The sequence below is a fragment of the Anomalospiza imberbis genome, chromosome 6 (assembly GCF_031753505.1).
Source record: "Anomalospiza imberbis isolate Cuckoo-Finch-1a 21T00152 chromosome 6, ASM3175350v1, whole genome shotgun sequence".
NCBI lineage: Eukaryota > Metazoa > Chordata > Aves > Passeriformes > Viduidae > Anomalospiza > Anomalospiza imberbis.
This window is the reverse complement of record NC_089686.1, coordinates 3,193,600-3,221,064: the sequence shown is the minus strand read 5'-3', so window position 1 is coordinate 3,221,064 and position 27,465 is coordinate 3,193,600. Positions and strand designations below refer to the sequence as shown.

General features: G+C 44.5%; 1 long non-coding RNA gene across 3 annotated transcripts; it reads left to right on the top strand.

Moving 5' to 3' along the window:
* Nucleotides 1–12,572: 12,572 nt before the first annotated feature.
* LOC137475101 (uncharacterized) lies at nt 12,573–27,465 on the top strand. 3 transcript variants are annotated; one of them, XR_010999690.1, is made up of 4 exons: nt 12,573–12,736; nt 12,860–12,967; nt 16,035–17,326; nt 24,984–27,465. It is a non-coding gene; the product is annotated as an uncharacterized lncRNA (long non-coding RNA). The 3 variants fall into 3 exon arrangements; XR_010999691.1 differs by having other exon boundaries at nt 12,573–12,967; nt 16,035–16,242; nt 16,932–17,326; XR_010999689.1 differs by having other exon boundaries at nt 12,573–12,967.

The window sequence follows — 27,465 nt, the reverse complement described above, 5'->3', positions numbered from 1 at the left end:
AATGGGAAGTAAGGAAGAAGCCAAAGAAAAGATAAAAAAAAGCCTTTTTTAGCCTGCAGCTTTCCTCTAGCTTGATCTGACCTAAAGGACAATGACTATTTAGCATCGCTGGAGGGTGGCAAGCACTTTCTTCTGTCAGTGACAATTGCCATGATTTAAGGGGCACTCTACACCGTGTAGCTGACATTTAACAACAAACCTGGACTTCCCAGTCATCTGGCTTCACCTTCCTTGCAAGGAAGTGAAACCAACCCGCCTGTGAGTGGAGAGTAATACTTTTTCAACCCTTCCTTGCAATCTTGCACGAGTGAAGAAGCACCAACATCATCTCTAGGTGCTCCGGAAGCTGCTGTTTAAAAAATGGTGCTAATTAAGGAGGTGACTGTGGGTCCCTGCTGAGGGAGAGCTCACAAAGACCAGGTGACTCCACAGGACCTGCTCCTTATTAAGATATGGCAGATTTAGTCTGTAAAGACCCTCTCTATTGTTGAGACGTCACCACTTCCCTCCAAGAGATTCAGCAGAGGGAAAGCTGTGGTGCTCTGATTCCCTGGCTGAAAAAATGATGTTTTCTAGCCTTTCTGGGAGGATTTTGCTGTGCTAAAGAGACCAGAATTTACTAGGCAGCAGAGAGGGGCAGTGTATCTCCTGCTCCGTTTGCCGAGGGCATATTGGCTTTTCATACAGGTTTTGATTGCACCCTTCATTAAAAGAGCCATTTCTCCCTCCAAATTAGGTGGAATCCAGCACTGAAAGAATCCAGCCCAAGTCCCAGTTTATTTCTCCATAAAACATCTGTATTGTTCTTCCAGGATGGCTCTGCCAAATGAGTCCTCAATAAACCCAAAACCTGGCAATAGACAAAACGCTAAAAAGCGCCTTTTTAATATGGAAAAGTATCCTGCAGTGTTGCAATCTTCCAGTGGAGACCACCCCCTGCCCCTGAGAAATGCAGAATAGCACCAGGCCCACAATTTGCCTGGGGTAAAGCAACAGAGCTGGGTCTGTGCTGATTGACTCCAGTCAGAGGATCTGCCCTATAGTTTCTTGGAGTTTTTTCCCTTTCATTTTTTTTCCTGAAGTTCCTTAACTTCTTTTTCCTATTTTTTTTCCCACTGTTTTTTTCTTGTGGATAGAAGCTTTGCAAGTTCCTTCTTTTATTGTTAAGTCATTTGGCAGGAGCAGCCAAGCAACAAAGTGTTTTATTTGGAAATAGTTGAGGGGGGAAGTCGACAATGTCCGAGCTCTGTTCTGATTGCATGAGCTCTGGGAGGTTTTCACCTCTGCTTCCAGGCTGCACCAGGCTGGGATTATCTCATTTGATTTCATTGGATCTGTGTGCCGTTAAGAAGTGGGGAAAATTAAAGGTTAGTGAAGTTTGCCTTTGTGTCACGCTAGAAGCTTTTAGTTATTTAAGTGCAAAGTGTTCACTCTCTCCTCCTTCTCTATGGACTGAAATATCACACAATGTTCTACTTTGCTGATTTGAAAGTGAAATGTGACTTCTACAGCTTATATATACCATTGCAGATGAGATCCTGAGGAAGAAGCACAGGGGAGATGCCTTTATTGGCTAAAGTGTGAAAACTGTAGTGTGTGAAAGGCACTGAGAGCTGAACCTCCTCCATCTGAACATTACACTCAGAAATGCTCTCTCTTTTATGGCCAGCTAAAATACCTGCTATGATTTTGATCTGTGATGTTGTCCATTGATTTCTTTCCAAAACTTCCCCTCCACAAAAATTCCACTCTGCAGAGATTAAAGGCTGCACTCAGGAAAAAACTCAAACCAAATGAGGAACTGTGCATGAATGTGGGCAGATCTTTCCTCCTTTCTTCCATGCTTGAGGCTCCTGTGGATCGGTTGGGATCTGCCCCCTCTTGTGCAGCACTAAATGCACATGAGAGCTGAGGTGTGTCAGTCTCTGTGCTCTGCAGGGCCAATCCAAAATAGCTCAGGGCCAGATTTCTAAGAATTCACCACCCACAGTCAGGGCCAAGTTGGGAAGTCAAGAGTGATCCGAATGTCACGAGTAGGACACATCTTGTGGCATGGGGAGGAGCTGTGTAGCTGTGTATGTTTATGTGGGTGTGAAGTGATTCACCCAAGTCCAAGAGGCCCTCAGTGTCTGCTCGAAGAGCAGCCTTTTGTGGCCTGGGAGCAGATTTTCAGGCCCTCATTTTCCACCAGGACAGTGGTGATGAGATTGTGGTGCACATGGGCACACTGAGCTCTTTGGAAATGCTGGCTGCTTTTTGTGGTGTGTCAGTGGGAATGGGGCTGCTGGGGAAGCTCATCCTCTGCTGAAGAGCCAGCCCTGACCCCGATAGCCTCCCTGGGCTGGGGCTGGGATTTGGAGCTTCTCTGCACCTTCACAGCTTCCCCAGCCTGGGAAAACATTTCCTACTTCGCTGGTGAGTTAAAGTTAATTAATTGATGCTTCTAAGACAATGTGATGATAGAAAATGCTGTTTGCCAGATAAATATTACTAGTGCACTGTGGGTGTTTGCAGCTCCCATGTGCTATTCCCTGCAGGGACCGACTCATGTCATCCCCACAGAGCTGATTAGGGAGCTGTCACACGCCTTCCACCACCACCGACCAATACCTGTTATCTGACAGTGCACTTGCCCAATCAGTTGTTGGGTTCTCTACAACCTGTAGCTCCCCAGATCACAGGTCTGGCCTCCAGAATTGCAAAAACCTTTTAAAAATCATGACATGGTTTTATTCTGTGAATGCTACTTTTAGCCTTTAGCATGTGTTCGGGCCACCTCCTGGAAAGTGTTTTCTTTAAGACCAGAAAGACCACAGAATTTTTTTTTTCCTTAAAGTGGAAATGCTGGATGGAGTGGCACATCAGGGGCTCGGGTTTCACATAACATCAGGGAAGATTTGCAGTAAAATCACAAGAGCTGGCAACAGAGGGGTTTTTTCTCTGAAAGGGCCGGCACAGCTTGGTGCTCCAGAGAGCAACTTCTTGGCTGGTGCAGCTCCAGCTCTACAGATGCCAGGGGAAGGATGCAAATTGATGGTTACTGAGGACCTGCCACCCTTGGGCTCGGTGCTGGTCAGTGTTTTAAGGCCCTCAGAGAAGCACCAGTAGATGTGGTGCCTTGCTGAAGACAATGCCAGCAAGGGAGAACAGCATCCCTGGAGGGCTGCGTGATGGAGAGTAGGGAAAGCTGAACCCCCTTTCCTCCCGCTCTTCACTTTGGGGGTGGCTGGTGCACAAAGTCCCATGGCTTCTGTTCAACACCACGCTGCAAAAAGGGAGGGAAAGATTCTAGCATGGAAAGCTGTGCCTTTGTGCGAGCTTTTGCCTTCAAACAAGGACAGCCTGTTCCTGCTCTGTGGAGTCAGGCTTTCAGGGCATCTGGAAAAGAAGGCTGGATTTGGAGAACAAATATCAAGGCTTGCTTTTAGGAGGGGACCTTCAGAGCCTGGGCTTGGGGGATTCTCTCTATATTTTGGGACAGGATGGCTGCTGTGCTGCAGAGCTGCCTCCTGCCCTTTCCCTTCTGAAATTCCCCCATCCCATCGGGGTCAGCCTGCCAGCGTCCATCCCGCCGGCACACACAAAGTGCAGCTCTTGGAAAAGCGAATATAATTTTAAAGTTGGCCTGAGAAGCCTCCATCTAGTTTTCAGGGTTCCAGAATGTTGTTTTATTAGGATTACAGTCTTGTTCTTCTTAGGTTTCAGCAGGCGTTTATGACTGTTACAACAGGAATGAAAAGCTGGGGCTGGAATCGGCATCGCGTTCTCCTGCCAGGCGCAGGGTTCACGGTGGAGGCCAGACATATGTCTTTCTCCCACAGATGCTACTTTTTTTTTCTGGATGGGGAGGTGAGCTCTCTCCTCTCCCTGGAAGAGAGGGCTGGCAGCAGCTCTGAGCACAGACACGGTGGGGGCTGCACAGGGGGCCCATCTGCTGAAGGTAATTGCCCTGTTGCTTCACATCGTTCCTCCCTGCCCTTTGTGATGAGGAGAGAGCAGGCCCTGGGTCTGCAGGGAAGGTCACATTTGTGTAGGATGCTGTGTTCTTCCCATCCCCATTCTCTCATGCCCCATGGACACATTTCCTTGGAGGCTCTGAGGTAAGCAGAGGGGATTGGTGGGGGAGAGAGCACTCCAGGGTCAAAACCATCTGTGGCTACAGATATTTCTCTCCCCATTTTTTTTCCAGCCTGCTTTCTCCAGGCCCAATACCATTCATCAATCTGTATTTCTCTCTGTGTGGGTCACTATATCTCACTATATCTCCTCAAGGACTCCTGAGGCAGAGGGGAGTTCCCTGTCTCTGCAGAGCCCACATTGTCTACATGTGAGAGGCAGGAGCATGAAGGTGAGGGTAAAGGCAGCCCTCAACATCCCTCACAAGTGCCCTGCTGTCACAGAATCCCAGAATGGTTTGGATGGGAAGGGACCTTAAAGGTCATCAATTTCCCACCCCCTGCCATGGGCAGGGACAACTTCCACTATTCCAGATTGCTCCAAGTCCCATCCAACCTGGCCTTGAACATTTCCAGGGATCCAGGGGCAGCCACAGCTGCTCTGGGCACCCTGTGCCAGGGCCTCCCACCCTCACAGGGAAATTCTTCTTCCCAATATCTAATCTAAATGTAGCCTTTTAGGTCTTGTGGCTGTGTTGATTTGGGCAGCCAAATCCCACATATTATACCCAGAAATGAGGGAGTTCAGTGTGTCCAAACAGTCCAGCCTGGGGGAAGAACTCAGGCCTCTTCTTGGGTAATTTCTGGCTACAGGATGGTCGGTCCCTCTGTACTGTAATAATTAGCAGGCAGATCCTGCTGACTTGGGAAACTCATCTGTGGTTTTGTTTGTGTGTTTGTTGTTTTTATGAGAAGGTCCATATGCCTTTCAGATTTTGTTATTTTCAGCGAGTTGATGATCTGAGGAACAGAATGAAGAGTTGACATCGCCGGTTGTTTTCTTGGCCTGCTGTAAGGAGCAGATGTAGGTTGGTAGAAGGGCTACAGCTTGTTACTTTATACTAGGGGAATTTGATGAGTTTTATTGCAAAGGCATTAGGGCAGCTCATGACAGCCCTCAACCTGAGGAGAAAAGAGAAGGCTTTGTACCTGGCAGGTACTGATCATCCACAGCGCCCCTTCATGAGCTGGAGCATATCCAAGAGGCAATATGGGAATTTCTGTATGCAGTTAAAGTTTATGAGACTGCCTGCCTGAATGCATGCGTGTGTGTGTGTGTCTGTGTGGAGTGGAACAAGGATCTCCAGCACAATACTTAGTAAAAATCCAGTTTCACCAGTGGGATAAGAGAGATCAAGCACCAACTGAATCTGATCCTCAGGGGGTGCCCCTACGGCTCAGCCGTTGTGTTTATGGCAGGCACAGTAACTGCTCACACACCTGGTTTATGATTTACCCTGCAACCCTCAATCTGACCTGGATTTTCCGAATCAGAACATTGTTTTAAATCTAAAGATAATAATGCCTTGTAATCCAGGTGTTTGCTGGTCTCTGAGGCACTTCTAGTGCAGTGCTGGCTTCTTTCTAGGGGATGGAAATCCTAACAAGCAGTGCCTTTTGCATCTAATGGTTCCTCTGAACTGTGTGCTCACTCAGGGTGTTTAGAAAACAGGAATAGAGCTTGAGCCACAACTTTATCAGCAGAGAACACACTACTCAGCTCTAAGTGCTTGCTAAGTCCATCCTATCTTTCAGCACTTTCCTCCTCCTGCTGAATAATCCATATTTAGTGTTGTTTTCATCAGGTTTTTGAGATTAAGTCTCTCTCTCCTTTGAGAATTGAGCTTCCCTTAACTGAGAGCAAGCAGCCTCATTTTATGTCTGTTTTTAACCTAATGAGGCTGCAGCTTCAGACTTTCGTGACTCCTCTTGGGATCTTATTTATGAACCCCACTGTTAGGATCCTTAGAAATCTTCCCCTTCTTATTCCTGGCCACACTTGCCAGCGTTGACCTTGTGTTTACTCCATCCCTCTACTGTCACGATGTCTCTACTGTCACGATGTCTCCTGGATCTTGACCAGCCTTTGCACCTGTTTTCCACAATTATCCCACTTTGAACTAATCTGTTTCAAACACAACTGAGCAGAGGATTCATCATAAAGAATCACAAGTGCCCTGCGCAGTGTCAATGACTGTAGTAGATGTTTGTATTGGTCCCTGAGTCATCTTGTGGTTTGTAGGTCACGTCCTCAGGTATGATATTCTGATCTTCCTGGTACTGATGATGTCTTTTAACTCTGTGCCTCAGGCAATTTGGATAGAATTGATTCCATGTTTAGCAGCAGCATGGTAGAGGCAGTGTTAACTGCAGTCATCCCACAGCTGATATTGAGAATTCCTCCAGTAACCTCCCTTCACTTCACTTGTTCCATCAGTACAACGTGCTCTCATCTCCACTTTAGACAATTTATTATCCTCCTTACAACACTTGTCTCATCCCTCTGCTCTCCAGTTTCACCAGAAATGTTGTGTGGCAACATATCAAGGGTTTACCTAATATTTGAATAGAGCAGCCTGGTACAAGAGCCTGACACTTCCATCCAGACTGAAGTTTGTCCCCTGTGTCACACTTTGCCACAGATGTCTATACTTTACCCAGTGGTTCTTCAGAACCTTTGTATAGTATTGATAATGCTGTTATGAGCCTATGAGTGCTCAAGTTGTTTTTTCTCATTAAATAAAGCCACTACATTTTGCTTTTCTCTAAGGTATCAGTTTCAGTGTAATAAATCTTATCAGCAGATTTGCAGTTCCATGGGCTACTTCTTTCAGCATTCAGAGCTGGACTGACATTTCTCTTTCCCTGCTCCAGCAGGGAAATTCACTATTTCAGTTTTACTTGGGTTGGTGAAATGAATATTTCTCCTTGTGGGACCACTGCAAACTCTGTGTTCTGGGTGTTGGTGTCTTTGTTTAGGGAGCAAGAGACAGGACAAGAGGAAACAGCCTCAGGTTGCACCAGGGAAGGTTTAAATTGGATATTAGGGAAAAATTTCGCCATGGAAAGGTTTGTCCAACCCTGGCACAACTGCCCAGGGCAGTGGTGGAGTCACCATCCCTGGAGGGATTTAAAAGCTGGGTGGCACTTGGGGACATGGGACAGTGGTTGTGGCCTTGGCAGTGCTGGGGGGAAGGTTGGACTCAATGACCTCAGAGGGCTTTTCCAACCTTAATAATTCTGTGACTCCCTGTACTAAGCACATCTAAAAATATGAAATTTTACCTTTTTACTCACTCTGTATTTAACGAACATGACCATACAGACCTGCCTTAGATTTCTGCAGTCAGGAGCATCTCTGCAGCACATCTGCTGTCACTGAACTGGTGTGGGGAATTTTTCCTGGAGCAGGCTCAGCTGCACACAAAATGGGCTTAGAATTCTAGAATGGTTTGAATTCAAAGGGACCTTAAAGACCATCCAATCCCACACCCTGCCACAGGCAGGGACACCTTCCACTATCCCAGGCTGCTCCAAGCCCTGTCCAGCCTGGTCTTGGACATTTCCAGGGATCCAGGGGCAGCCACAGCTGCTCTGGGCACCCCGTGCCAGGGTCTCCCCACCCTCACAGCCAAGAATTTCTTCCTTATATCTAACCCTAATTTTACCTGGTGTTGGTTTAGTTCTTCCCAGCAGAGGAAAGCTCAAGGAGCTGTAACTGAAGGATGTAACCTTCCCAGCTGAAGGAGGGAGGACTTTCTAGAAAGGATGAAAAACATTTAAACTTTTGCCAGGTTAGTAGCATTTTCCAAGCTAATTTCACATGGCAGTGTCAGGCTCAGAGCATGTCACAGGCATCAGGACTGGAGTCTTAAAGATGCCTCAGGATACTGGTACCACACAGACCCTGCACCTCTGCCAGCAAACCCAGTGTGTCCTCGGATTTTGGGGGTCCCTTCTGTGAGAATGGGATTTTCCTCGCTGTAATTTCTTTCCCAAACAATACTAAAAAAAGGGGAATTGTCTAAGTGTGGAAGACAGCTTCAAACTGGAAGTGAAATTCAAATGTCTTTCTCCATTCAAACAGCAATTTACAAACATCCAGAATTTGGTTGCATTTGGGGACAGTTCCATATGACCAGTGAAAAATCTGTTCTTTATCCAGAGATTCCCTTGCTAGCAATTTTTAAGCCCTACCAACAAAGAATTAGGACACCAGAACATTTCAAAGCACAGGGCTCAGGGATTGTTTGAGAAACCCCTGGAGCAGTGTTTGTTCCCCTCTGAAACAGGTGAGTCATTCTGCTTGATATTAAAAAAATATTAAAAAATCCTCCCCACACACAAACCAACCCTGAGGCCCACGATTAACATGAGGTATTTCACCCATGTGGCTGGAGTGAGGCAACATTTTAAGCAAATAAACCCATTTTCTTGCAATAGGAAGTATTTAATTACCTTTGTAATGGACAGTAGTGTTAGTTCTACCTTTAACAAAGGGTTTGTTCTGCAAAAGCTTTTTCCCAGGCTTTGTTCTGAGAATATATAGAAATGTTGGCAGCACCAGTGACCCATGGAGCTGTAATGCTATAAAACAGGGGAGAGAAATCCAAAGTTTTATTCTGGCAGCCTTAGTGGAGGTGAAATCAGGGAGTCTGAGAGTGGGAGCTATGGGGATTTTGTAGGGAAAAAAATCCCTACTTGTAATTTTCCCATTAGGAAATATGCTGTAAAAATGTAATTTTTAAAAGATCTGGAGGAAACCAGTACTTTTGCCCAATTTATTAAGGTTTTCCTTGCTTCATTTGAAAAGAGAAAAATGAGTTATTTCACATATTTCTTTTAAATGTTTTTTTCCCTGGAAAAAAATTAAAATTCAGAGTATTACTTGTGTTACTTTTTCATAGAGAGGGTTAAAAAGTGAAAGGTTTGCATTTAAATGTAGAAAGCAAAACTTTTAAAAGCAAGATTGAAGCAATTTAAAAAATATAAGGCCTTTAAAAAGCAAAGTACTCTCTCATATATGTAGTTTTTAAACATCACTCACTCTTGGGGAGAAGTCACTTCTTTAAAAAGAGAAAAAGAACAATTTCTAGGAAACTTTAGATGCTTAAAAATTGTAGGGTTTTTTAAAAAGCCTTTAATTTTGAATTTAAAAATCTTTTCTAGCTGAAAAAAATATTTTCAGATAAAACTTGCCTTTGATAAACCTCAGATTTTCAATTAAATAACTTCAAAGGTCGCTTAATTTAACTATTCATGGTATAAAATACAGAGTAGTGAAACTAAGGGTGGCAAATTTTACCTCAAAAATTTGCTAGGGTCTCTGGACTTTTCCTTCCAGGCTATTTAAATACATTTAAAATACGAAAGCAGAAGGGTTTGTCTCAGAGAAATGTGAGTGAAATGTGAATGGTGACAGGGAGTGATGTTGTAGGAGGTGCTGAACCTGCTTCGTCACCTTTGGTTCAGATTTAACCTTTTAACAGGTTTCATGAGGTTTTATTTAATGTTTTTGCTTGTTGTTTCAGAAGCAAACTGATGAGACCGAGATGGAGGTGGCCTAAACCAGGAGGATTGGTTTATCAGTGAGATGATTTTGCAGTGCTGTGTTTCTCTCTCCCCTGATGTGTCTCCATCACCACAAGAGTGGGGGCTGCACCTCTGTGTCTCAGGGAAAAGGTGAATGCCCACTTTGCACATCCTATTTTGTGCTAAATGGTATCTTAAACACAACAACGGTGGCAATTAAAATAATGAGATATATAAAAGACACCTGCTTTAAATGAATACAGTAATCTGCCCAAAGCTCCCTGAGTGGGCTGGTATTCAGCAAGAACCTGCAACAAACCTACCCTTAACAACATAATCATTAAAGAGCAGAAACCTTCCCTTCTAATCCCCCTCATACAGGACAACATGTGGATGTTAGCATATTTGGACTGCTTTGCATTCCTTCTTGCCTGCTTTTGAGAACATACTACATTTTAAAACTTGTTGGGTTCTTTCATGTTTTATTTGACCCTATGTAATTGCATTCCTGAAGGAATAACAGGCTCCCACAGTGATTTATACCCTGTATTAAATGTCAGTTTTGAAGAGACACAGTTAGCAGTTTGGTTTAACCTCCTGCCTTCCTATGGAAGTTCAAAACTGAAGTGGAGCTCGGGATCCAAGGGGAAAAGTAAAAAAAAAAAAAAAAAAAAGGAAAAAAAAAAGATGAAAATGGGCTTAGAGCTTAGAGGCAGTGTGGAATGAGATGCATGTTCCTGGCCCCGCACCTTTGGAAGCCACCGGAATGAGATTCCATAAAGCCATCTCTATTTTTAACTGTAATTTGTGTACTCCATGGCTGCCCTTGACCACTGGGGAAGGCTGTAAATTAGCCCTGTGAAAGGCTCTGCTCTCTCCAGGCAGGAGCTGCAGCCTCTCCAGCAACGGGCCAGGACATTTTCCCTGCAAAGTCAACCACCAAACCAACCCCCAGTGGGTTTGGCTTGTGTCCTAAAAAGAAGGTCAGCAAAATAAATTGTCCTTGTAATTAAGAGCTGCTCCTTTGTTTTTATGTGTTTAACTGTGCATAAATAGCAAAGCAGGATAGGTATGTTATTACTGTTTTAAATATTTCATTCCCTTTGTAGACTTCCTTACGACACAGTTAACAACTGCTTCATCATACCTTATGACCTAATTAGGGGGGGATTTAGTTAAATAAATCTTGATGTAATCGTATATTCTTGATGTAATGGTGCTCTGATGGCTGCATTTATGTGCATGTGGGCATTTAAATGTAAAAGGAAATGCAGCCTATGTAGAATCTGACACAGGACTTTAATGATCATTATCTTTAGAATCACTGGGGAAACAAGTTACAAGGAGACTTATTTAATTGAGAATACACTACATAAACCCCTATTTCCTATTCCCAGGAACTGAATGTCCTGGTGAGCACTGTCCTTGGCAAAGGTATTTAAATTTTGTAGGATCAGGCCAGGGTAGTTGTTCTGACACAGGCAAACAACTGTAGTTTTCATCTGAAGTAATTCAGGGCATTTCCATTGCCTTCCCCAGAGCCTCACTTGCCCATCAGATGAATGTTGAGTCCAGCTCTGATCTGCTGTTTGCCAGGTGGGAAGGCTGACAGCGATCTTTTATTTTGAAGTGAAAAAAATTGTAGGTGACAATGTTTTCTTGGGATTGGATTTATCTTGCCAAAGACAGGTGTCTTGAAGTCATGGAATAAGTTGCCCTCTGGAAATGCATCTCTCTGCTGGGTGTTCAGGGAGCTAAAATGACTGGCTCAGACCTGAGGCTGCCTCTCAGGTGGATAGAGTTAGGTAAGATGAATCCTGCCACGTGAAGTGCACAGGGTATTGTGTATCAGCTCCCCCACTCCTAGATTTGCAGCCAGATCACTGTAAATGTTTGTGCCATGCTGGGAGAGACCTGGGATAGGTTCTTCACCATCTAACTCCAGCTGGAAGACAAGAATTTCGTGTTAATCTGAGGGAACAAGCCCTTGGGGTGCAGTTAACACCTGGAGTATAGGATGAGATGTGCCTTTTGTGGCTTTAGGTGGCAGAGTGAGAGGTATGTGTTCCTGCACTTGCAATCCCAGGCTGGTTTGGGTTGGAAGGGACCTCGGAGACCATCCCATTCCAACCCCTGCCATGGGCAGGGACACCTTCCACTATCCCAGGTTGCTCCAAGCCCTGTCCAACCTGACCTGGAACATTTCCAGGGATCCTGGGGCACTTGTCACATTTTGGCATCAATAGAAGGAAGCAGCCCTGTCTAATGGGATTATTCCTGATGATTTTGTCATTCCAAAGTCAAAGGATCAAGTCTCACAGGTGGACACCTGTGCTTCATGGTTGGTGACTTGGGTGGCGATGATGTAGGGTTTTACCCTGGGTGTAAATCTGCCACCCTCCCTGGTGGGTTGCTTCAAGCAGGAGGTTACCCAATATTAGAAAAAAAAAAAAAAGAATTTTAAATCAGCGTGAGTAGAGAAAATAAATTCCTAATCAGGATCAATATATCAATATTACTTTACTTAATGGCATCCAGCCCTACAGGCAATACTTGATCTCAGCAGTAATAATTAGGAGTTAGAGAACTTACTGATGACTGTCTCCTGAAATTCTCTAATCTTTTGGAAAATATTACTCTTTTTTCAGACATTTGAGACTCTAAAAGCTGAAACACCAGCAGATGGAGACAAACCCTGTTATCAAACCAGCCCAGTTGAGCAGGACCTGTAGGATTTGCAGCTTTTCTCCAGGAAGCTGAGGTGGAAACCTGAAGGAAGAACACTTTTTATGAAAAGTTGAGTGCTATTGTTGTCTGCACATGTTTAATAACATGAACTTAGGGAGAAAAGAAGTTCTCTTAAAAAAAAAATCTCTTGGTACTAAATGCTTTTTTGGCCTGAAATAAAACGTTCCATTTATTTTTGGTGGGTTACCTATACATGGGAATGTGTGCATGCATAAACCACTTCAGAAATGCAATTATGCAAACAGTTTCAAAAATTCATTTCAGATGAACAATCAGAACTTTAAAAAAAAGTTCATACAAATATTCTTGCCTTTTTCCAATTTTGGGGTTTTTTCCATTTTTGGAAGGTAAATTGCAGCTGGGCTTGACACAATAAACCTTTAGGCTTGCCCACACTTAAACTGTGTTTTCTGGTGACTGGGATAGTTATTTAAAACTTTTTAATTAGAGTGAATTATAATGGTTGTCCTCAAGTGCGATGGCAACCCAGACCTCCACAGGTAAGGTAATTTATTGCCATTTGAAAATAAATTAAAATAATGAAGACACTGCATCATAAAAACTTCATTAAATATAAATGGCAGAAGATATTGTGCCTCACGTTGACTCATTTTGCTTTGCAGATGAAACATGAAAAAGTCACAAGTGGATCCAGAACCATTTTACTTCCATGAAATGCCAAAAGAAGTTTCCTTGCTGTCCATATCATCTCTTCTTTGCTGGCCAGGGAGGTTGGTTTTTTACTCCCTTGTCCTTTGCATTGGAGGTGAACTGGAGGTACACAACTGGTACAAGCAGAGCTGAGATTCAAAATCCAACCCCAACCCATGCTGTGGGGCTGTGGGGTTGTTGTCTTACCTGGAGAAAAGGTTTTGAACAGAGTACAGACACAATATTTTATAGCATGAACCACAACAGAAAACATGTGCAGGGGCATAGGGCTGTAAAAATCATCCTTTCTTTAACTGACTGAATAGAAATGAATGTGGATGCCTTCAAATGCACTGCAACTGCAGATAAAACCAGCAGTAAAAATCTCAGAGAGGGCTGAAGAAAGATTTTCTCTTTCCTTTGTTTGGAACAAACTTACTTTTGATCATTTTGAATGGTATAAATATAGACCAGTAGAAAAAGGGGCAGAGAGGACCTTGAGAGATGATCTATCCCTCTACCCCAAGGCAAGATTTGCCAGCTCTGAGCCATTCCTGGTGACAGTAGAGTCTGTAGCTCCTTGACTAATTTATTCCAGTTCTCACCTGTCCTTCCTCTTAGGAAACATGTCTAATGCTTGACCTATATCCTCCTTGCTGCAATTTAAACCCATTATTTCTCGTCTTATACCCAGTGGACATGGAGAACAATTTATTACCTTCCTATCTGCAACAACCTTTTACATAGTTGAAGGCTGTTATCATGTCTCCCCCTCAGTCTTTTCTTCTCTAGACTAAACAAACCCAATTCTTTCAATCTTTCCTCATAGGTCATGTTTTCTAGACCCCTGATCATTTTTGTTATGGAAATAAACATCCTTTAAATCAAGTTCTGTGAATCAATCTTGTGTGGAGAGGAAGGGAAACAGAGAGGTTAGAGTTAGTATTGGGAACAGGAATCTGGTGGTGAAAGAAGTGAATTTTCTGAGGTCTACAGAGAGTACAGCCTTCCATTCTTCTTTGGGTTTAGGAAGTGTATTGGGCAAAATTTTCTTTCCCCAGCTTTCTTGGGAAACACTTTTACCTATTTGCTACCAGAAGGAAGACAGTATTTTATTTCCACAGGCTGTGAGGACAGTGGTCTCTGGAAAAGCACAGAGCAGAGTACCAGACAGTAATTTGAAATGGTATGGTATGTTCTTCATGCAGACTTTCTAAAATCAGCTTGCCTGCAGTGGTATCAACCCTTGTTCTCCAGCAAGTGATACAGGTCATCCCCAGAAAGTAGTTTTAGAGTGGATCATAACTCCAGGACATTTAATGCAATCAGAGACTCAGCACAGAAGATGCTGATGAGTTTTTGGTTGTAAATTCTCCTTTATTACATGAGCTGCCCAGAGAACATTTGAAATACCAGATCAAGTGTTTCAGCTGCAAAAACCATCCAAGGCATTATCATTAGATGGGCATCCTGGGCCTTTTTGCTTTGCATCTACTGTTTTGAGGTTGAGAGAAGGTGGATCTGATGCCTCCTACACAAGTTCCATCTATTCTGTACAGTCACTATAAGCTGGATCTTGAGCACTGAAGAATCAGGGAGTTTCGGAGATCACCAACTTAAAAACTGGGGCTGCAGAAGGATCTAGGAGAAGCCCCCTATGTTTATCCTCCTTTCCATCCTGAAAACATCAAGGGCTAATCTGAGGTTATTTTGGGTGTTTAACTAGACCTGGGATTGGGGAGGATGGTGCTGCTGGTTCTTCTTGGCAAGCACAGCCTGCAGCAGCTTTTTGCTTGTGGTGGTTCTGATGGTTGATGCGTTGACTCACAACTTCCCTGTTCCTCAGAGGTAAGTGTGAAGCTGTGGTAAATCTAGTTTCAGATCAAAGACACAGCAGCCATGTGATATAAAGCATTGAAACAATCACTTTTCTTTCAAAAAAACTGTACTTCTGAAGGCTTTATGCTGGGTTCAGATATCACCTGTCTTCCCAGAGGCTGTATAAATAGGAAAGCCAGCAGGAGCACCAGGCTGCGTGCTTTGGCACTTGAGAGAAATGTGTGCTCACATCTGATCCAGATTCCTCACTAATGGACATGGCCCCATTGTTCAGCTTGCAGAACAATGAATCCATAAACAGGGGACATAATAAAATTTTAGAGAGAGCTGAAAGTCCAAAAGCATCTGAAGCTGAGTGCACTGATGCACCTTGAAAAAGAGTTCAGGAAGATATAAGAGACAGAGTGCAAGAGCCACAGAAAGACAAGTTTCAGTCCTTGTGGAGGACATGCTGACAAGGTGACGGGTTTCCTGCTAGCTAGCATGTGCTTTGTGAAGAAACTTCCCCAATGTTCTCTCACTGGGAGCAACACTGATTTGGCCTGCCAGACATGTTACATTTCAGGCCTTGTCTGATCAAGATAGCTGAGAGTTCTAACACTTCAGCAGAGGTCCAAGATAAACATGGTGCAGTGAAGAAAAATGCTTTTTGCTCTGTTTACACTCCCAGTTTACTGGGAATTTTCTTCCATTTGCTGCCTGACCCAAAGGTAAAGGCTGGCTTGTCTTCCAGAGCCAGACTCATCCTCTGAGCAAAGTGAAGGATGTCAGGGACAAAACTTTGGCAGAAGTGAGACAGTTTTGGTCTTGAGATGCCAGTAAGTACATCCATTCCAAAAAGGAGTTTTAGTTTGATTAGACTGATCATCCTGATGGAATGGTATTGTAGTATTAGCCAAGGAAAGGTTCTGGTTTTAGATATTCTTATTTTTACAAATATCTGAGAAACTCTTCCCTCAACTAGTTGTAAATGGTGTTGTAACAGAATCAGTCTGAAAGCCACTAAAGACAGGCTTCCAGCGTCAGATACAATACCAAAAGTTGCACTTTTGAGATGGTCTCCGTGTAATTTCTCCCATATGGGCCCTAAAACCCCAGATGCTCTAAGAAGTGTTTAGGGTCCTGTAAGACACAAGGCCATCACTAATTAGCAAAGACCCCAGGCACATGTTTAACTTTAAGCATGTGCTTTTCTTTCCCAGGAGTCCATAGAATTAAGGACTTTAAGTGAGTGGGTTTAGGGATATGCTTAAAGCTAAGCACGTGTTTAGTTGCTTTCTTGTGCTCTGGCTTTATTTGTTTTTACAGGAATAAGAGAAATGAAAGATCTTATTACAGATCAAACACAAATAAATGTCCAAGACACAGCAGGGAGGCTTTAGGTCTTGGTTTGGAGCCCAGTGAAGTCAATGGAAAAACACCCCAACACCTCAGCGGACTTTGGAGCAGAGTCCTCAGAGGATCGATGAAGAACCCACTGCAGAAACCTGTTGAATGCCTCATGTTTCCCTTCAAGGTTCCCTTATCTTGTATCCAGATGTTGCTAACAAGGGTTTTTATTAGCTGCTGAGAAGTACAAGGGCAGCAGTTTTTCAAGTCCTAAAATCATGCACATATAGATGAAATAGAAACAGTTTGTGCTGCACTAGCAATTGTGGTCTGTGGAGCTGTGAGTGTATTTCAAAAGTTGTCAGTTCTTATTATAGAATCCTAGAATGGTTTGGGTTGGAAGGGACATTAAAGACCATCTTGTTCTACACCCCTGCCATGGACAGGGACACTTTCCACTATCCCAGGTTGCTTTAAGCTCTGTCCAACCTGGCCTGGAACACTTCCAGGGATGGGGCAGCCACAGCTTCTCTGGGCCTCCCCACCCTCCCAGGGAAGAATTTCTTACTAATCTCTAATCTGACCCTGCCTTCTGTCAGTTTGAAGCCATTCCCCCTTGTCCTGTCACTCCGTGCCCTTGTAAAAAAAACATGTCTTGGTCCCACTGATCTCAAAGTGTTTGCTCTGTCTTTCATGCAGTGCACTGAGGCAAGTGTTGTCACACAGTTCCTAGGGAAAATGTTGCATCTTTGTAGAGGGAGAGGTTTACACAACAGGAAGAGCAGGTTCCTTTGAATAGCATTTCTCTTTGCTGCCTTTAGATCTCTGCAGTGTGCACAGCAACACCTGACTTACTCATTTGGATTCTCCTTTTAGGCGTGCAGGGAAATAGCCACTGCTTGAGAACAGTCTGATCTATTTTTGATTTTCATTTCAGGTTGATGCTGAAGACGTCTCTGTTTGATCAGTTGAATTTCCACCCATACAGCTGGATTTTTGTCCTTTGGTTAAGGCTGGAGCTTTGCTTACTTCTTCAGAGACTGCCCTAGCCAAGGTCAGCAGAACTGCCTGAGCCACCAGCCATCACCCAGCAGGGAAAATGATCATGTGCTGTCTTGCCAGGCTTGTTATGAAGGCAGGTGTCATTAGAAGGTGTTTCTGCCTCCTCCTTCTCTTCCTCAGAAGTCATTTGTGTCACAGCAGCAGAGCCATGGGACAAGCTTTGTCCAGGCTGGAGAGCAGAGTGCCCACCTCGAGTCTCTGCAGAACGGGTAAGCAGTTAACCCTTGCTGAGCTGCTGTTGCTTCCTCTGCTGCTATTACCTGTGTTTACCAGGTCAGACTGACACTGGTGTGCAGGGATGTGGCATGGCCACATCAGAGCACCCAGCCAGAGTCTCAGGAGGGTGGTTTGGCTGCCAGGACATGCTGATGTCACTGCAGTGCCTGTTTTTGCCTGTCTTTGCTGGGTCAAAGTGACACTGATCCACCACGATGAGTTATGGTCACACCTTCATTTGGCTCTGTCACCCCAGGCCTTGCTGTCCCATCAACAAAAAACTTCTGGTGGCACCCACTGGGAGAAGTTTGGGAATTGGTGTGCTGGGAAAGGGTCTGGTACCAACTGCTTGCACAAGGGAGTTGTACTGTTCAAAGTTTAATAGAGTAAAAGAGAATAAAGTGGTATTTGCAGTTTGGATGGCCACTGGGTGAGCCCCACAAAATCCCTTTGATGTTTTATTCATGTTTGGTATCTTGATCTCTAACTGAGGTCTCGTTTTAAGAAAAACTGCCAATATTCACCAAATTCTGGTGCAAAAATACAACACCAAAATGTTGAACCTGCTCTTTCTCCTCCTCAAGGCTCAGAGATTGCAGTGAAAAGGATTTGAAGCATTTTTTTTCCAGTAACACTAAAAAAGAATGTGGCTGTTAAATATGCATTTCTGTTGAGTGCCAAGAGCTGTCCCTTTCTTTCCAGCCATTTCACAGAACTGGAAGACACAAATCAATAGGTAAATGTTCAGTACTAGTAGTCTAATTATTATTTCTACTTTTCTCATGGTTATAATGATAGGAAACATTTTTTTACTTGCTCCCTGGAAGAATTATTTCTTTTACTTAGTCCCTGTCTTCAATATTTGTAGCGCCCTGAACAGAATCTGCAATCTTTAGTAGCATTAAAAAAATCCAAACCACCCATTGGCTTGAAAGGAAAATGTGAACTTCTTCAATGAGGGCAAAAATACTTCTGTTGCTTAAACGTAGGTAATTAGACTGAGGACTTTCTCCAAAGTAAACCCTGACAATCTAACAATAATCTTTGGCTTTTGCACTGCATAGAGTTTCTCTTACATTGTTAAATGCATTCCATGTTTCAGTAAATGACACCAGGCTCACCAGCAGTGAGTGAGTGATTAGTTTATCATCCTCTTAGTGCAGCCATCTAGATCTTTAACTCTTTAAGCAGTGACATTTAAGTCTTGAGAACACCCAGGATCATGCCTGAGGCTTTAGACATTCTCAATTCAAGCAAATCTTGCATATCTTGTGAAAATGAAGAGAAGAAAGTAGGTGCTTGCATTCTGATAACACTTTGAACAAGTCAGGTAAGGTAAATTGCAAATAAACACCTTTTTTCAGCTTAAAAAAATTCTTATTTTTATTTCTTTTATTTAGAGGATGCCAATTCCTCTCTCCTGGGACCACTTAGGTCATTAGGTGAGCAGCATAAAATTACAGGGAGAAAATCTTAACAGCATACAGAGAGACTGAAAGGTGACAAATCTACATTTCCTAAGATCCAGGGATGTGAGGTAGTTTTTCTTTTTTTTTTTTTGTTTTTTTTTTTTGGCTGGATTTACAATTCATCTCTCATGGGGCAGTAGAATGAAGAGTTTTACCAAAGATTTTATTATAACAACAACAAAAAAATATATATGTGAGCTGTAACATACTGTACAAATTCTCTTGTGCTGAAATCTTGCTCTAGCAGGGACGTGTAAGTACACAAAGCTTGGCAGCAACAAAAGCCTTTGGAGAATGGAGGGCTTCTACTTTGGAAAAGAAAGGTGCAGGAGGATTTTCAGACAGAAGGGAAGGACTTTGACCTGTGAGCTGCTGCTCAGCATCATGGATCTCCATCTATCATCTGATCCTGCTCAGTAACGCGAGCCAGATCACTGTGTGTGCCCTCTGCCATGGGAGACATGGAGCTGCTCACCCCACAGACACAAAGAGCTTTGGGAGCTCTGTTGCTGGGAAGAATTTGAAATGTATGAACAGAGCATTTACGTGCCTCAAGCAACAGAACAGAGCCCAGCCTTTAGTTAGTTTTTGTTTTAAAAATGCCTTTTGTACTCTCAAACCATTTCGGGTTTGAGAATTTTTTTTTTTTCCAGACTGGACTTTGAGGTTTGCTGGTTTGGGTGAAAGGAGTTTTTGCCCAGCAGGGCAAGGGTGATCCTGTGTGGAAAGGGAAGGGATGATGCTGGGTGAGGTAAATTCCCTGCATTCTGGAAAGGGTTGAGAGTGGATTGGGAGTTACTCTGAGACACTGGAGCTGTGCACCTCCTGCAAGCATAGGAACAGTGCTTGGGTCTCCAAAGTTCTGGTGACTCTTGCTCAGCCTCCAGGTTGTAGTCATTCTCAACCCCATAGATTCATTCAGAAATCTGCTTCCAGTCCCTCTTCTCCATCAGAAAACACGATGGAAGTGATCCAGTTGTGCCATCCATGTCAAGGCACCTCCTGCAGTGGGCTCATCCTGGGCTTCTGGTGGCTTATCAGTTGGAGAATCTGTGAAAAAGGAATGGTGGCTGTTCTGGGGGCAGCCAGTGTTCCCAAGAGAGGGAAACAAATCACACAACAGATTTGCAAGTCCAAGCTGTCCTTGTGGCACCACTCTGAGAGAGATTCTGTCAACCCCACCTTGCTATTTTGTGCTTTGGGTCTATGGTTTGTCTCCACAATCCCTGACTCAAGTCAATACTCATGGACTCTAAGTCCTCTTTGACCTTCTCATTTTATCATCTGCTCATCAAACATCTGCCTTAATCCACTTCATTTTTATCCTGCAATCCCAGAAGCCCCAGCACCACTCAGCTTCTCCTCAGCCTGGGCTGGGGGGGATGGGCATCAGGATTCCTGCCCTACTTTGCACCTAGGAGCTATGTAGGGAAACAGTGATGGGAGATAAAGTGGTTTGCTGAGGCCTCTGGAGACAGGACAGGTGACTTTTTGGCAGCCATGGAGTAACCTCAGTGTTGGGTCTTTGTGAGAACGTTTGTGAGCTGATGCCAGTTTTACAAATGACGTTTCACATTTGCTTTTTGCAATATTTCTTCGAACTGGGGTGTGGTGCTGCATACAATACCTGGTTCTGAGGCTTGCTGCTCTATCAGGTATGTGTACAGAGGGTGGGAAAAGGCAGCAGAGTCAGCAGGACAGAGGTGGAACAAGCAGGAATGCAGGGTGAAACCAGGGGAACGAACAGGTCCTCCGGGAATCTGTTCTAACTTAGTTCTGCTTCCCTGACTCAAAGAGTAACTCCAGTGTGCCCAGAGGGCTGGTACAGGGAGATAGCAGCCTTATGCTAACTCCAGATCCTACACAAGTAGAAACTGCTGGGCCAGACCCTCCATCCTGAGACTTAGGCTCAAAAATCTACTTTTAAGCCTATTTCTCTTCATGTCTGGGTGATGCTGTGCTCCTGGAAGGTGCATCATTCTGGGTTGTCACTGTAGACCAGTGCAGGCCTGTCATAACACCTTGGTGCCTCTGGCTCCAGTCCTGTTTTCTAGAATTGCACTTGGCCTTGCCTTGGCCCTTTGCCCAGACTGAATTTGCCTTCTTGGTTTTCACTTCTTTCCCATATCGGTTTTCTCTCCTGTTCTATCTTCCTGCTGATCCTCTGGGCTCTGGCTCTGTAAACCCTCAGCCCAGGTGGGCCTCTGTGCAGGTGAGCACCCCTCACTTCCAAGGCCCCTTCATATGCAAGAAAGAGATACGAGATTCCTCCAGACTCATTCCTTTTTTGCCATTTCACTTTTCCCTCTTCAAACTGACTTTTAGATATTCCTTTTCTAAAAGTCCCTCTTCTCTCTCTCTCTCTCTCTTTTTTTTTTTTTTTTTTTTTTTTTTTAGCCAGTTCCTCAGTTTTATCCCTCTGTAAGCTATTTGGTAGCTGGTATTTTAGGAGACAGAAAGGCTGGTTTGCCTGTGGGATCGGACACGCACGGAACGCACGTACGACGCTGGTTTGCCCACATCGTTTGGATAAGGTATCAGAGAGGACAGACTGTCTTTGCATTGAAACCTGCAGGTCAAGAAATTGGCCTCCCTTCAGTTCACAGCCCTCGTGGCTGCCAGCCAGTAATGTAAAGCCCTGATGAGTATTTCTGGAAAACGCTGGAAACCCACCTCTGACTACAATGTGTTTAATCTCTCATTTCCAGGCATAGTCAGTTTTGCTTCTTCTTCCCTTCTCCCTCCTATTCTTCTCCTCCTTCTTCTTTTTCTTCTCATTCTTCTTCTCCTTCTTCTTCTTCCTCCTCTTCTTCTGCCATGGGTGACAGGTGAATCACCCGGTGTCTCTCCAGTGATGCACAGGGCAGCACCACTTTTGTCCCATGTGCTGTAAATCAGAGATCATATAGGGTGTCCATGTCCTGTTATTCCTCCAGTATTTTCCCAGGGTTTGGAGTCCCACTGAAAGGCTTTGAAAGACTTTTGTGTGTTGGGTTGGAATTTGAGGACCTATTCAGAAGTAATGGTTTTTTTTAATTTATCTCTGACAATGGTGCAAAATGCTCTTGTTCTTCCAGAAAGGAGGCTCTGACCTGCTTTAAATTCTAATTGCCTCCTTTCCCCATGTTTTTTAATTACTCTTCACTGTTTAATATACTCTTAACCACTTGGATAAAATAGATTCCTGATGAGTCAGTCACTGCCACAGAAGCACAAAGCTGAACCTAGAACTTCTGAAGTCCAAATCAGGTCCTTCATCACTAGGACAACCTTCCTTTAGGCATCCCAGTACTTGCAGCTCTGCACCAAATCTGTGGCCTTTGAAATTCCCAGGTTGCTAAAGGCATCCTTTGGGCTGCTGAGTCAGTGTCTGTACATGATGGAAACAGGGAAGAGGAAAACAGATACTTGCTTATGCAGAAAAGAGCCAAAAATGAAATCAGGTTTCACTGCTGTTGACACAAACTCTGTCCCCACTCAAGTATTTTTTGGTCGTGACTGTTTGGGAGAGAAAGCGGGCTTTGATTCTGCTTACAAGTGGTTTTTTTGCTGCCCCACAAAGAAGCAGAGCAAGTAAAAGTACGTAAGAATGTCTCTAATTGAAAACAAACCCAGCTAACACCTCACTCGTTAGCTTGCTTGATCAATAATGGAACAGAGAGCCTTGCCATGCTAGGCTGGAGTAGGTCCTGCTGAAAGGCTTGTCAGGAAGGACTGCAGCTGTGTCAGCTTTAGGTTGGATTTCAGGAAAGGCTCTTCCCCCAGAGGGTGCTGGCACTGCCCAGGCTCCCCAGGGAATGGGCACAGCCCTGAGGCTGCCAGAGCTCCAGGAGTGTTTGGACAATGCTCTCAGGCACAGAGTGGCATTGTTGGGGTGTCTGTGCAGGGCCTGGAGTTGGACCCAATGATCCTTGTGAGTCCCTTCCAGCTCAGGATATTCCATGACAGAATGAGCAGGAGCCTTTCTGTCAGAAACCATCTTCTCAGTGTCACGTGACTGTGGGAGCTCGTGCTCTGCTCGCACACACCCTGTGTAAGTTTATTCAGTGAGCACTTTCTAAGAATGATGATTAATTGTGAGTATGAACCTTGTCACCAGGCGACTGGTACAAATGAGCCCCACCAGTTTGTTATTGCTGGAGTTGGAGGCCACAGGGTACAGCCATGTTTCCCAAGAGGGACTCCTGGGCAGGATCCTCCCTCTCTGCTTTCAGGTGAGGATGTTCACATGAATGGACTCAAAATTCATCCATGTGCTGACATTTCCCAGAACTTGCTATAGCACCTACCAGTAAAGTTCTTTGCTGTTGCTAAAAATCCAGTAGAGCTAATGTGAATTATTTCTGCAGCAGTTGTCCTGCTCTGCTTATTTACACCTTGTAGTAGTGATTGAGGTCATTGAAGCTTCTGCTGGCAGCAGATCTCAAGCTGCAATTAAAGGACAAAGACAAATGTCGGCACCTCGGAGGGAGAGTGAAATATCAGTAACAACAGAACTCAGCCAAAGCCACATCTCAGGGCTAGACACACACGGAGTGGTTTGTAAGGTCAGGGAGCTGTCAGCCCTGTGCTATTCTCCAAAAGCCTTCATCAGATCCAAAAGGAATCTGCTTATCTCCAGTAGCCACGTGGTTGGACAGTGCTTGTTAGGAGAATGATGGTCTTTGTTAGTACCAGCCACAACTGCAGAGCAGGAGGAATGAACTCTTCATCTTCTGGAGGTCCTCCTTGCTTCTCAGGGATGAGGTGAGGGCTTTGATGGAGTGGGGAGGAACAAAGTGCAGAAGCAAACGTGGGCTAAAGGCAGCAATTCTTTCCGAAAGCTGGATGAGATCAGTGCATGTTCTTCTTGTAACGTCCCTCGAGGAAACCCATTGATGTGGAGATGATTTTACAACAGATGTGTTTCTAACACAGCTCAGGGGAATGTTAACAACAGGCCATTAAAATGGCTCTCCCTTTATTTTATGAGTCGTGTTGCTGAAGCACTTCCCTAATCATGGAATCATAGAAATGTTAAGGTTGGAAAAAACCTCCAAGGTCGTTGGGTCCAACCTTTGGCCATTCACCACCTTCCCAAGCAGACCAGAGCACTGAGCTGTTTTTTGAACACCTCCAGGGATGCTGATTTCATTCCCTCCCTGGGCAGCCCATTCTGTGAAGAAATTCTTCCTGCTGTCCAGCCTGAAAGATCCAGACCTCTGAGTTTTGAGGCCCAGCATCTCTAAATGAACAATATTTAGCAGCAGAGACCTCACACTCTCACAGCAGAAGGCAGAGAGTATGAACAGCAAGGGGTAACTTTTCTAGCCTTGCTCACTCTTGGGCATCTCTGAAAAGTGGCAAAGGGAATGAGTCAAGTAACAGCAACTTAAGATTCACCCTGCGTGGGACAGCCAACCTTTTAATAGCATTCTCAAAACAATAAAAATCATCCTTCAAGACTTAAAAATAGAAAAGAGCAGACAATCCTACTGTTTCGACTGCCTTGTGTCTGATTACCAAAGACTGCCTTTTTAGAACTGCATTATTTTAATGTTCCCACACAATGTTTTTGTAGGGATTTGTAAAAAAAAAACCCAAAACCTGTTTGAAATAAAAGAGCAGTGCTGAACCTGATTCTCCTCTTAGCACAGGAGTGGTTCTAGACGTGGTCCTGACACCTCAGCAGAGATACTTTCGTGTAAAGAAGAAATAAATTCCAAGTTGGGCCCAGTTCTGTGTTATAGGAGAAGTACGAATTTATTTATTCAGGAGGAAGTAGAATATTCTGGTAGAACAGGCCAGCTCTGAAGCACTCAGAGAAATCATGAAAATCTCAGAGTGGTTGTAAAAAATGTTCCTTTCTCCATTCAAGCAGCTGCACTTGTTTTTACCGGTCGGCTCTTTACTGAAGAGCTACTTTTGAAAACGTAATCCCTTGGAGTTGTTTGCTCAGTTCCCTTTGTTTTAATTGACAAGCTTAGGCAGTTGAAAGGAAAGGGTAGGAGGGAATTGATCTTAGCACACTTATGGGCATCTCCTCCTGCAACTCATGTCATTAAAATGTCTCTTACATAGGCATTTATTTATTTATTTATTTATGGTTTTAGGCTTGTTTCTGCTCAAGCACAAATCTGGTGAGGCAAGTTATTTTTGTTGTTGTTGTTGTTGTTTTTCTTTCTTTTTTGTTTTTCCCAAGGCAGGTTGTTTGCAGACTTTAGAGCCCAAAAAGGTGCAGCTGCTCTAAAAATAACACAGGATCCAAGAACTGGTTTGGGAAGGTCTGAGTCCAGAGGCATCTGCTGAAATGCTGCCATTAGAGGAGAAGTTTCCCTTGTAAACAGAGCTGGCCTAATTTCTAGAGGTGCTGAACATCGACCTGCAGTACTTGCTGGTAGGTCCTGAGCACACAAAACCTGGAAATGGGTCAGATGTGAGTGGCCGGGATTTATCACAAGCATGTCTGGGCAAACCCACAATTATCGGGTTGAAACAAAACTGAGCAAATAATTGCCCCTCAGCTCCTGACCCCTGCGAGCAGAGCTGGGCTCTGGGGCTCCAGGACACCTGCCAGCTCCTGGGCTTCTCGCTGCCACCAGCAGTCTGTTGTCACAGCCAAGGTCTGCACGTGATGGATCACCCCTTGGTCTGGCCAGCCTTTGCAGGGTGACATCCCCAACACCCCAAAGCTTTGCTGCCGGAAGAGACCAATGGTTTTGCCACCCAGGTGCAGAGATTCCCAGAAGGTTTTTCACAGAAGACAGAGAGGAAAAAACCTGGCAGCTGATCCCTTAATCAGACTGGGACTGGGTCACAGGCAAGACCACCATCGACTCCTCCATCACCCACGTGAGGTGTGATTAGGGGAGCTGAGCCTTGCGTTGAGTGCAGACACAATATTCTCTGGTTTTGATGTGCTGGATCTTTAATGTTGCATCTACCGCTGAATTAAGCAGTGTTTGCTTTTCAAACCTTCCACATTTGTATTTTTAGCTCCGTTTTGGCATCACTTTTTTGGTTGGAATATATAACACACTGGGTTGTTTAGTGTGCCTGGACCGAGTTCAGCCGATGTGTAACTCCACGGGCTGGAGCAGAAGCTCTGTTCAAGGTGAATTATGCTCTATGGGGCCAAGGAAATACAGCTTCTGTAGGAAGGCAGCCCAGCTCCTTCAGTAAACGCTACACTATTTCCATCCATGGTTATTCCTTTGTGGTTTGGGTTATGTATTTACATTTTACGGAATAAATACTACAGCTTTCCCCATGACTAACACTTCTTAGTAACCAGGGAGCTACTCAAATACGCTCTTGCCTCCTACGAGACCCCAAACCACACTGCCCTGCCCTGGCTCTCTGGCCCCAGCTGGCCACCTCCTCACACAGGGGCACGGTTAACCAGCGTTACATAAGCAATTTTTGGGAACTCAGCTTTACAGGATGGCTTAGGAGAGCAGGCGCTTGATGCCGTGTGACCGAATTCCTCCTGGACAAACATTTCCAACACGGCCACTCTCTGATCCTTACAAAACCCGAGTGAGGTCTTCAGACAAAGAGAGGAACATATCCCACAAAAAGGGAGCTGGTTGCTTTTCCCAGTCCAGAGATCTGTTTTAGGAACAGCACTATACAGGCCCTCATGTAAACTTTGTTTATAGACTGGAGTATTTTCAATGAAAATGTTATTTAACTTAAAAAAAGTTGCACAGCAGCTACTCCCAAAATTGTTTTTCCTTGTTAAGAATAACACACAGTGTGATACATTTGAAATGGTGATAGCAATATTTCACAAATTTTGATGGATTCATAGTCCAAATACCTTGCTAACAGATGTTTCTTTTAAACCCGGAGTGGTATAGGAATAACTCAGAGATATTACAGTGTCAGCACTGCCTTTTATCTGTGCGTGTCCTTTCGGTGACATCCCTGGGCTTTTCTAATGCATGGGTCAGGTCTGAGCTTAAAAAAAAAAAAGTGAAATATGAAAAGAAGGCGTCTGTGATGGTGTGTGAGCTCTGGGGCAGCGCTGGGAGGACACCAAGGCGCTGGTGTGGGTTTGCTGCACTCAGGCACGGCAGCCCCGTGGTTTGTGGCCACAGTCATCGTTTCTGAGCTGGTTTTTGGTTGTGGTTAATTGAGCTTAGGAGTTCCCATGGCCACTCCATGACCACATCTTTTGGTCTCATAAATTAACTGTGTTCTCACTGTGGGTGACAGTTTGCCCAACGCAAAGGGATACCCCAGCAGGGCAAAGGGACAGATTTTAATGCCCTAGTGGAGCTGGCTTGATTTACCATGGGGTTGCTCAGTCTACTCTGTGTCTCCAAAGGACGGTGCATCTGTCACACTTCCTTCAGAGGGTTTTTCCTCAGAGCTGCCTTCTCCACACTGTATTCATACATCACCCCCAGTAGGTCAGAGAATCACAGAATATCCTGAGCTGGAAGGGATCCACAAGGATCACCAAGTCCAAATCCTGGCCCTGCACAGGACAGCCCCAAGAATCCCTCCCTGTGCCTGAATGTGTTGAGTCCAGTTCATGTGTGCTAATGGTAAACCAGTTTGTCCCAAATCCCCTCCTGGGAGCAGCCTCAAGCCTTGAGAAGTCTGCTTCTTATTCTCAGCCCAAAGCTGGTCCAGAGCAATTCTGGGGTTGAACTGCGGGGCAGGGAGCATCCTTC